Here is a 10,372-nt window from a genome sequence, read left to right as displayed (position 1 = left end):
GTCTGTTTTTTCTTCCCATGGGGAGCTGCAGAGAGGCTTGGCCAGCACTTGGAGGACTCTACTCACCTTGGAGGAATTTTCTTTGGCCTTGGAGAAGGGGTCCTGCAGGGACAGAGGTGACACATAGCCACAGGCCCTAGTTCCTCACAGCAGCTGGCTGGGTTTAGTACATGCAGTGCACCAAATACAAAACAGTCTTTAAAAGAAGGCAGCTTTAAGGATGCACGGGGGACTCAGGCAGTTAGGTATCCAACTTTGGCTGAGGTCATCATCTCACGGTTCGGGAGTGCTGACAGCTCTGTGCTGACAGCTCCGAGCCTGGAGCCTGCTTCAGATTCTGTCTCCCTCTCTCTCTCTCTGCCCTTCCCCCATTCATACTCTGTCTCTCTCTCTCTAAAAATAAATAAACATTTTAAAAATTTTATAAAAAGATTAAAAGAGGGCAACTTTAGGGGCACCTGGATGGCTCAGTCGATTAGGCATCTGACTCTTGGTTTCTGCTCTGGTCATGATTTCATGGTTTGTGGGTTCGAGCCCCGTGTCAGGCTCTGCATTGACAGCTGCAGAGCCTGCTTGCGATTCTCTGTCCCCCTCTCTCTCTGCCCCTCCTCCCTCCCTCTCTCTCAAAGTAAATAAATAAACATTAAAAAAAAAAACAAAAAACAACCAAAAGGCAGCTTTAGGTCTACAAGGTCTCAAGAGAAGGAAGTATCAGTAGGTACTGGGTGTAAAATGAGAAAGTAGCTTTAGGTTGTCCAAGAGGTATTACATGAGAAAGTCAAAACATGGACTTAATTTTTACTGAGAAAACCAATTTTTAAAAAAATTTTTTAAAATATTTTTTTATTTCTAGGAGAGAGAGAGAGAGACAGCGTGAGCAGTGGAGGGTCAGAGAGAGAGGGAGTTACAGATTCTGAATTAGGCTCCAGGCTCTGAGCTGGCTGTCAGCACAGAGCCCGACGCGGGGCTCGAACCCACGAACCGCGAGATCATGACCTAAGCGAAAGTCGGACGCGTAACCGACTAAGCCACCCAGGCGCCCCAGAGAAAACCAATTTATAAAAGAATACATTTGAACACTTAGTGATGCACACACGTGCAGATACAGTTCTGAAAAGATAATGCTCTACTGCAGATGTTCTTCTCCAGGAGGGAGAACTGTCATAGACTTTTCACATTCTATCTTATAATTGTATATAATGTTTTGTATTAGGGCAAGTAACTTGTCCTGATATCTTCTTCTCCCTCTTCCTACCTCTCCCTCCTCCTCCTCTTCAAAAATCCTGCACATTTAGAGAGGACCCTCCGATTACTGTCAGAAACACTGTGACCTGGTCCAGAACATTTACAACAGAACCATGGAATGTTATCAAACATGTATCAGAACCACCTAGAAAACAGTTAAAACACAGATTCTAGGTCCTGATTCACAGAATCTCTGGTTAGTTTCTGAAATGAGAATCAGCATTTTAAAAATTGTTTATTTATTTTGGGAGAGAGTGAGCAAGCAGGGGAGGTGAGGGGAGAGGGAGAGAGAGAGAATCCCAAGAAGCCTCTGTGCTGTCAGTGCAGACCCTGATGCAGGGCTCAGACCCATGAACCAGGAGATTATGACCAGAGCCAAAACCAAGAGTCAGACGCTTAACCAACTGAGCCCCCCCCCCACCCCCGCAGGAGACCCGAGAATGAGCATTTCTAACAAGTCACCAGGTGACACTGATGGTGAAGGTCTAGGAGTTGAACTTGAAAACCAGGGTTCTATGAAAAATGAGGCTGCCTCATTCCAGGCCTTGGAGTCCATCCACACGAAGAACTGCAAGCTCCCAGAGGCAGAGCCAAGGTTTCTCACATACATCCCCCGAGTGTGTCCGCGTGAGCAGCTCAGGCTAATGGCCGACGTGGCAGGCGTCCTCCACCGCCTAGGAGCCCTCTGAGTGCTTTATCCCCCGAAACTATCTACCCACCTACGTATTCTGCCTACAGCGTATTCCAAAAATACTCACATAGTTATCCCTCATATATTATCCTTCAAGTTTTTACTCAGTGACCCTCTTATCAGAGAGGCCCCCCTTACTGCGCTATGTAGGATGCACACCATACTTCCAAGCACATTCACTTTATTTCTTCCACTGTGCCTACTACATTCTAACATGCCACATGATTTAGTATTTCTTCTTTCACGGTTTCTGTGACCTTCTTGTATATAATATTACCCCCAGGAGAGCAGGAATCTTTTGTCCCTTTTGTGTCCTAAAGCCTCTTATGCATCTACAATAAGTTCTTAAAGCCAAATACTCAATTGACTATTTATTAGAACAGTGAATAAATAAGAAACTTTAGCTTCCCTTTATATTTTTACAATTCTGCCTGTTCCTCGTGTCCCTGTTAGCTTTCCCTGAATGCTAGTATAGCTTCGTTTCAAGAATAAGAATCAAATTTTGGAGACAAAGTCTTCACAGTGATTGTTATAGTCACATGTTCAGCTTAACTGTAACTCAGACATCACTGATATAATTTCTCTAAGAACTTTTTACCATCCACTTATATTTCCATTAAGACATTTTTTTAAAATTCTTTTTTCTTTATTTCTGAGAGAGAGACAGTGTGAGCAGGGGAGGGTCAGAGAGAGAGGGAGATACAGACTCTGAAATAGGTTCCAGGCTCTGAGCTGGCAGTCAGCACAGAGCCCGACGCGGGGCTCGAACCCACGAACCGCGAGATCATGACCTAAGCGAAAGTCGGACGCTCAACCGATTAAGCCACCCAGGCGCCCCCCATTAAGACATTTCTGACACAAATTCTGAATCATTACATAGCCACTATTAATAGCTTTCTGTAATCTGCATTTTACAACAGTTTTTCTCAGATAATATCAATTCCTCATGCAAAATATTTATTTACTGTAATCATAGGGTAAATGATAACTACTTTCCAGTAATGAGATGAAATCATGGATTTAAGTTGCTCCCTGCATTTTGGTGTTCAAAGAATCCTTTTCATACATGCTACACCTAAGAACATGGAAGCCACTGAAGCTATCAAAATAGGTTCTTTTTTTTTTTTTTTTAGAAAAAAATTTTTTTTTTTTTTTTTTTTTTAGGAGAGAAGGAGAGAGAGATGGCGCGAGCAGGGGAGGGTCAGAGAGAGAGGGAGTCACAGACTGAAACAGGCTCCAGGCTCTGAGCTGGCAGTCAGCACAGAGCCCGACGCGGGGCTCGAACCCACGAATCGTGAGATCATGACCCAAGCGAAAGTCGGACGCTTAACCGACTAAGCCACCCAGGCGCCCCAAAATAGGTTCTTAAGGGTTCTATTTTTGAGATTGATGTCAGATTTCCATAAGAAAATGACTATTAGGCTATCCAAAAAGACATATTAAATAGATAAAAACAGGTAAACATGTCGCTCACTAAATTGTACACAATAATTTTCAGTTACGGGAGATATTTTCTGTAGTAATTACAGAGATCACGATTTCCTGCTTCAGGGTAGCCTAGAATCCCTAATATTTCCTGTAACGACGCAACCTGTTTTTTTCTCTTGTCCCTGATCAAACGAAGACCGATAAAACGACCCTTCATACACTTCATAGTGTATGGATCTGAATTGCAACGTGACATGTTAGCTTCTGCCACCAGTGTACACACTGGTTTTGTCTGAAAGACTACGTACGGATGAGGGCATTTGGATCTGTAGCCTCTGGGAGCAAACTGAACTTCACGAAGTCCGAAGTTAACACTTCTTGAAATGCTTGGGTGAACAGCTGCAGGCAACACCCAACACGCCCCAGAAACTTGAGTCCTGCTCCTTGAGGAGAGGACAAAGACCCTCCTACTCCCTTGGACTCGCAGACGCCATTCCCCGGGGAAGTTCGCGGCTCTTAACTCTGCGGGTTGTCTGGGGCGCGCCCTGGCCCGAGGCACCGGAGTCCGTGGGAACTACATTACCCGGCAGGCTTCGCGTCTAACGGCCGCCTCGCCGAACCAATGAAGGCTTAGCACAGAGGCCTTCCGTGTATGACGCCTAGCGCGGGCCGGGACTTCCGGCGTCCTCCTCCCGGCGGTCATTTTGGCTTCTCCCGTGTATTCATCCGGGCAGAAGTTCCGGAGCGGCGGGTCTGCGCGGAGGTGACGCGCCGGGGAAGGAGTCGGAGGAGCCGTCGTCCCCGCCGCACAGAGGCGGGTCTGAGGCTCGGCGAGGCCGCCCAGGGCGCCCCGCACCACGGCCTGCCCGGTCCCGGCCCCGCGCTCCGCCCACAGGCCCGGATGGCGGCAGCCACGCTGAGGGACCTGGCTCAGGTAAGCGCTGCGTTCTCGGCCCCTCACCGCCTCCCAGGTCCTACAGCGCCGGCGGAGGGGCGCCTGCTCACGTCCTCAGGTCGCAGGCCTTACTGCCTGGGACAATGAGGCACTGGTAGGTGGGGCCCCGTTTCTGACAGTGGCCCTGAGCGAACATGACATCTCCGCTTCCCTGTTCAATTTTACTGTTGTGGTTGCGATGAGGAGCAGACCCGTGCAGAGGCTGGGAGTGCGACTCAGCTGGGAGCGTTCGGGAACGCTGGGATCCGGTGTGCCTGCGAGGAACAGTGTTTGAGGCGTAGTCGCACCTGGAATAGCAGGCCGAGGGTTCTACCTGCATTCTCGGGATTCTGGAATGCTGTGGGGAATTTTAAAGAAAGGAGCGACATGAATTACATCAGGGCTTTCAGAGCTTCCCAAAGGTTGTTGATTGGAGAAGCAGACTGAAGGAGGGTGATGGAGACATTGAGGCACTAGAAGGTTGACTTCAAGGACACAGAGCTATTAAGATCGAACACTGAGGCACAAAGGTTAGGCACCCAGTCATAGATTCACCTGGGTCACGGGCCAGCCTGAGGCCGTTGAAATCTGACGTGATTATATTCATCTTTAACCTACCTGTTAAAACATGGCTACAGACGCACTCATGGCACCCGTACCGGTACGTGTAGGGTGTCCCAGTCCCACGTTGCCTCCTCCCACTCCTGTGTTCTTTGCACTGTAGTGTCTGGGGACTCTAAGAGAAACCCCAAGACCCCCCCCCGCCCTGGGTCCATACCAGGGATTATATAGAGGTATTTCCGTTTTGTGTGCTTGATGGAAACAGCTGAGGAAAGGTTATTTCCATACTGGCATGTAAAAATACTTAGAGGTATAGGTAAATTGGGAGCATTATGGAAACCATAGATTCCTTTTCCTTCAGGTGGGAACAGACAATAAGACAGGATTCAGGACTGAAATGGCTGCCTGAGAAGTTGCTTATCTGTTCTGGAGGTGACAGGAGCTTTGGGATTAGAGGAAGGAGATGATCTTTCCAGGCTTTAACAGGCTTCATCTGGCTTCACTGTGGAGAAGAGATTGTGAGAAGGAGGAGAGAGGAAGGAAAACTAAGGTGGAGCCCAGTGTAATATTCCAGTTCAGGGCTTAGGAGAGGTAGCTGGATTCTGGATCTATTTTTATTAAGGGCCAACTAGATTTCCTAATGTGGAAGGGAAGTTGCATGCTTGGTCTGCTTCTACTGCTGTAATAAAATACCATAAACTGGGTGATTTATAAACAGCAGGAATTTAATTCTCATAGTTCTGGAGACTAGAAGTCCAAGATCAGGTTGGTCAGTTTCTGTGTCTGGTGAGGGCCTGCTTTTTCTAATTTTGGCCCAAAGGCTTCAGTGCCTAATGCCATCAGGTTGTGGAAGGTACAGTGTCAAAATATGAATGGGGGGTGCGGGTGGGACATAAACATTCTATAATAGTGAGAAAGTGAAGCGCTTTCAGAGATGACCCTAGGGTTTTGATCTAAGCAATGGGAAGGATGAAAGTTCCATCAATTGATATGGGAAAATTGGTCACAGACTAATTTTCACCGGGGATATTGGGAACTTTGTTTTGTCTATTTTAAGATCTGAGGTGTTTCAGAGACTACTGAGTAAAAGCTGCCAGTAGGCAGCTGGACACCTATGTTTGGAGATGTAGGGAGAGCTTCAGGATGGAGACATCCATAATGTTTGTGGGTACTGTATATGTCCAGGTAAGTGAGCTGTGATTGCAAAAAGCAATCTCTAGGTTGTGATGGTAAAACCATTTTCAGACTAGGAAAGGGAAGTAGCTGAGGACTGGGCCTCTTGCTTGGGTATCTAGTTGATGGCATTGAGTTTCACATACTCAAGTTAGGAGAAATACGTGAGATGAAGGGAGAATGTTGAGGACAGCGTAGACTCATAGTTGATGAAGGGTACCAGGAGAAGGGTGGACATGAGATGGACACAGAAGCATAGGAGTCGGCACATTAATACTGTCCTTGGAGCTAGTGTTTATTCCACTTCAGGGGACTTCATAGATATTGTGTCAACTTTGGTGGGGTCTGGGATATTTCATTCAGTCTGGAGGAGAAAGTTAGGGGCAAATCTTGAAGAAACACTGAGACTCAGGTAGGTGACCAGTGGGGCTGGGCTTTGAATGAGGGGTTAAGTCAAAATCGGAAAGTTCTGACTGTAGAGGGCACAGCAAGTGCAGCACAGAAATGGATTAAGGCCATGGTTATCTGTAATCTGCAGGTCAGTCTGGGTTATGGAGGTTGTAGCAAGAAATCAAGTTAAGCGGGAAGGACTACATACCAGGCTTCAGAGCTGCTTCTGGCAGTTAGGATCATCAGAGGATCAATTGAGTTTTGATTACATTTACAAAAAAACTCTCTGCATACCATGCAGCAAATAATATGCAGAGGCCAGGGAGATGCCTATGCCTTCCTGTGGTGCAGGAAGTGGCTGACTTCTAAGCAGCAACAAGGGAGAGCCTCTCTAGGAAATTTAAGGTATTTAAAGGCAATCACATATGCTGTAATTAATACACACACATGTGCAAACACAGGGAATATGCATTCCCAGAAAAGATTTGAGTGATCCCAGAACCTCTAAGCTGAGGAGATTAGTAAAGGTCTTCCTCTGCACAGGACCAGGTCTGGAAAAGTTGGGGTTGTTTTTTTCAAGTGCCATAATCTCAACAGAAGATCACAGAACATACTAAGAAATAAGGAAATATGGTCCAACCAAAGGAAGAAAATAAATGTCTGGAAATTTGCCATATAGAAATGTAGGCCTCTGAATTACTTGACAAAAATATAAAACACCTATGCTAAAGATGCTCAATGTGTTAAGAGAACACAGACAACAATATCAGAAAACAATTCACGGACAGTGTGAGAATATCAATAAAGAGATAGGAACTGTAAAACAAAACCAACCAGAAATTTTAAAGCTAAACAACAATTAAGCTGAAAAATTTACTAGAGAGGTTCAGTAGCAGACTTGATCAGGTAAAGAATCTAAAAATTTGAAGACAGGTCATTTGAAATTGTCAAGTCAGAGGAGCAAAAAAAAAAGAAGAAGAAAAATAAAGAGAGCTTAAGGGGCTTGTAGGATACCAACAGGCTGACCCAAATATGCATTATGGCAGGCCCAGAAGAAGAAGAGAGGGACTTTATTTGCAAAACTTATTTAAGAAAGAACAAGTATCTAAAATATGTAAAGAACATTTATAACTAAATAGAAACAGTTTTTAAAAACAAGCAATAGATTTGAACAGATATTTCCAAAAAAAGTTTGGCCAAAATTACATAAAAAGATGCTAGGAAGAGTCATTAGGAAAATGAAAAATTAAACCCATAATGGCTTAGCCACTGTACACTTTTAGAATTGATAACATTAAAAACTCTGGCCACACCAACTTTTGTCAAGTATGTGGACCAAATGGAACTCTGATCTACTGATGGTAGGAATGGAAATTATATAAGCACTTTGGAAAGCAATTTGGTAGTGTCTTTAAAATTAAACATACAGAGGTGCCTGGGGTGGCTCAGCCAATTAAGTGACTCTTAATCTTGGGTTGTGAGATGGATTGAGCTCTGTGCTGAACATGGAGCCTGCTTAGGATTCTCTCTATCTCTGTCTATCTCTCTCTCCTCCCTGTCTTTCTCTCCCCCCAGTCCCTCCTCCACTGGTGCAGACACTTTCAAAATAAATATTTATTAATAAGTTTATTTATTTATTTTTGAGAGAGTGCATGCATGAGCAAGCAGGGGAGGGGCAGAGGGAAAGAATCCCAAGCAGGCTTCACACCATTAGTGCAGAACCTGATGTGGAGCTTGATCTCATGAACTGTGAGATCATGACCTGAGCCGAAATCAGATTGGATGCTTAACCAACTGAGCCACTCAGGTTTCCCAATAAATAAATATTTTTTAAAAAGTCTATGTATTTTGAGATAGATAACATGAGTGGGGTGTGGACAGAGGGAGGGAGGGAGAGAAAGAATGCCAAGCAGGCTCTTTGTAGTCAGTGCAGAGCCCGAAGTGGGGCTTGAACTCATGAACCATGAGATCATGACCTGAGCCAAAATCAAGAATTGGACACTTAACCAACTGAGCCACCGCTAAATAAACATTTTTAAAAAAAATATATAAGATTAAATATACAGCTTTCAGACAACCCAGTCATCCCATCCCTAGGTATTTATCCAAAGGAAATAAAAGCATATGTTTATGCAAAGACCTGTGGACAAATATTTAAAGCAACTTTACTTTTAATGGTAAAAGGGGAAAAAACCGAAAGTCCATCAAAAACAGTTGAATAAACAAATCTCTATATAATGGAATACCACTCATGATAAGCAGGAATTTTCTTGGTCAGCTGTAACAAAATACCATAGACTAGGTGGTTTAAAGAACAAATTCATTGTTCACAGTTCTGGAAGCTGGGAGGGAAGTTCAGATTAAGGTGCTTGCTGCTTTGGTTCCTGATAGGATTGTTCTGGGTTTGCAGATGGCTTTCTTGTGTCCTCACATGATGGAAAGACAGGGAGTGCAAGTTCTCTGGTGTTCCCATCTCCCTCTTTTTTTAACTGAAGTATAATTGACATTAATTTTAGTTTCAGGTGTACAACATAATGATTTGACTATTACATACATTACAAAGTGCTCATCTTAAGTGTACGGTCTGCCACCAAAGTTATTACAATATTATTGACTATTCTTTATAATGTACTTTTCATCTTTATAACTTGTTTTAGAGCTGGAAGTTTGTGCCTCTTGATCTCTCTCACCTATTTTGTCCGTCACCCCACACTCTTTCCTTTTGGCAAGCACTAGTTTGTTCTCTGTATTTATAAGTTTGCCTCTTTTGTTAATGCTGTTGATTGTTTTGTTTTTTACATTCCATACATAACTGAAATAATATATTATTTGTCTTTTTCTGACTTATTTCACTTAGCATAATACCCTCTAGGTCCTTCCTTGTCGTAAATGTCCAGATTCCTTTTTTTTTTTTTTTAAGGTACTATCCATGCCCAACATAGATCTTGAACTCATGACCTGGAGATGAAGAGTTGCGCTTTGAACCAGCTATGCTAGCCAGATGCCCTATGATTTCATTTTTTTTAATGGCTGAGTAATATTCCCGTGTGTGTGTGTGGGTGTGTGTGTGTGTATCATGTCTATTCATTTATCTACCAGTGGACACTTAGATTGTGAAACCTTAAATTTATTGTAAATAATGCTGCAGCAAACAGGGATGTGTATATCTTTTTGAATTAGTGTTTTCATTTTCTTTAGGTAAATACTCAGAAGTGGATTTACTAGATCATACGATATTTCTATTTTTTAGTTTTCTAAGGACCCTCCATACTGTTTTGCACAGTGGCTGTGCCACTTTACAGTCCACCCAGGAATGCACAAAAGTTCTTTTTCCTCTACTTTATTATGAACACTTGTTATTTCTTGTCTTTTTAATACTACCCATTTTGACTGGTGTGAGGTGATGTCTCATTGTGGATTTGATTTGCATTTCCCTGATGATTAGTTACACTGAGCATCTTTTCATGTCTGTTGACTATGTGTCTTTGGAAAAATGCCCATTTGGGTCCTCTGCTACTTTTTTTAAAAAAATTAATTAAATAGTTTATTGACAAGTTAGTTTCCATGTAACACCCAATGCTCATCCCCACAAGTGCCCTCCTCCATGCCCATCACCCCCTTCCCCTCCCACCACCCCCATCAGTCCTCAGTTTGTTCTCAGCATTCAAGAGCCTCTCATAGTTTGCCTCCCTCCCTCTCCCCCACCATTTCCCCTTCTTCTCCCCCATGGTCCTCCGTTAAGTTCCTCCTAATCCTCCTATATGTCCAAACATATGGTATCTGTCCTTCTCTGCCTGACTTATTTTGCTCAGCATAACACCCTCAAGTTCCATCCATGTTGCTACACATGGCCAGATTTCATTCTTTCTCATTGCCATATAGTATTCCATTGTATAGATAAACCACATCTTGATCCATTCGTCCGTTGATGGACGCTTAGGCTCTTTCCA

General features: G+C 43.8%; 1 protein-coding gene across 1 annotated transcript in view; it reads left to right on the top strand.

Annotated features, from left to right (window-relative positions):
• Positions 1–4,078: 4,078 nt before the first annotated feature.
• LOC120226417 (zinc finger protein 211-like) overlaps positions 4,079–10,372 on the top strand; it is a 35,456-nt gene continuing 29,162 nt past the window's right edge. Inside the window, exon 1 of the mRNA XM_039224605.1 lies at positions 4,079–4,298. The gene's annotated coding sequence lies outside the window, so the exon portion shown is untranslated. The remainder of the gene's footprint in view (positions 4,299–10,372) is intronic.

This window comes from Hyaena hyaena, unplaced genomic scaffold (assembly GCF_003009895.1).
Source record: "Hyaena hyaena isolate Hyena2069 unplaced genomic scaffold, ASM300989v1 scaffold_1683, whole genome shotgun sequence".
NCBI lineage: Eukaryota > Metazoa > Chordata > Mammalia > Carnivora > Hyaenidae > Hyaena > Hyaena hyaena.
Note: the sequence above shows the minus strand (reverse complement) of the source record. Positions and strands in the feature narration are given on the sequence as shown.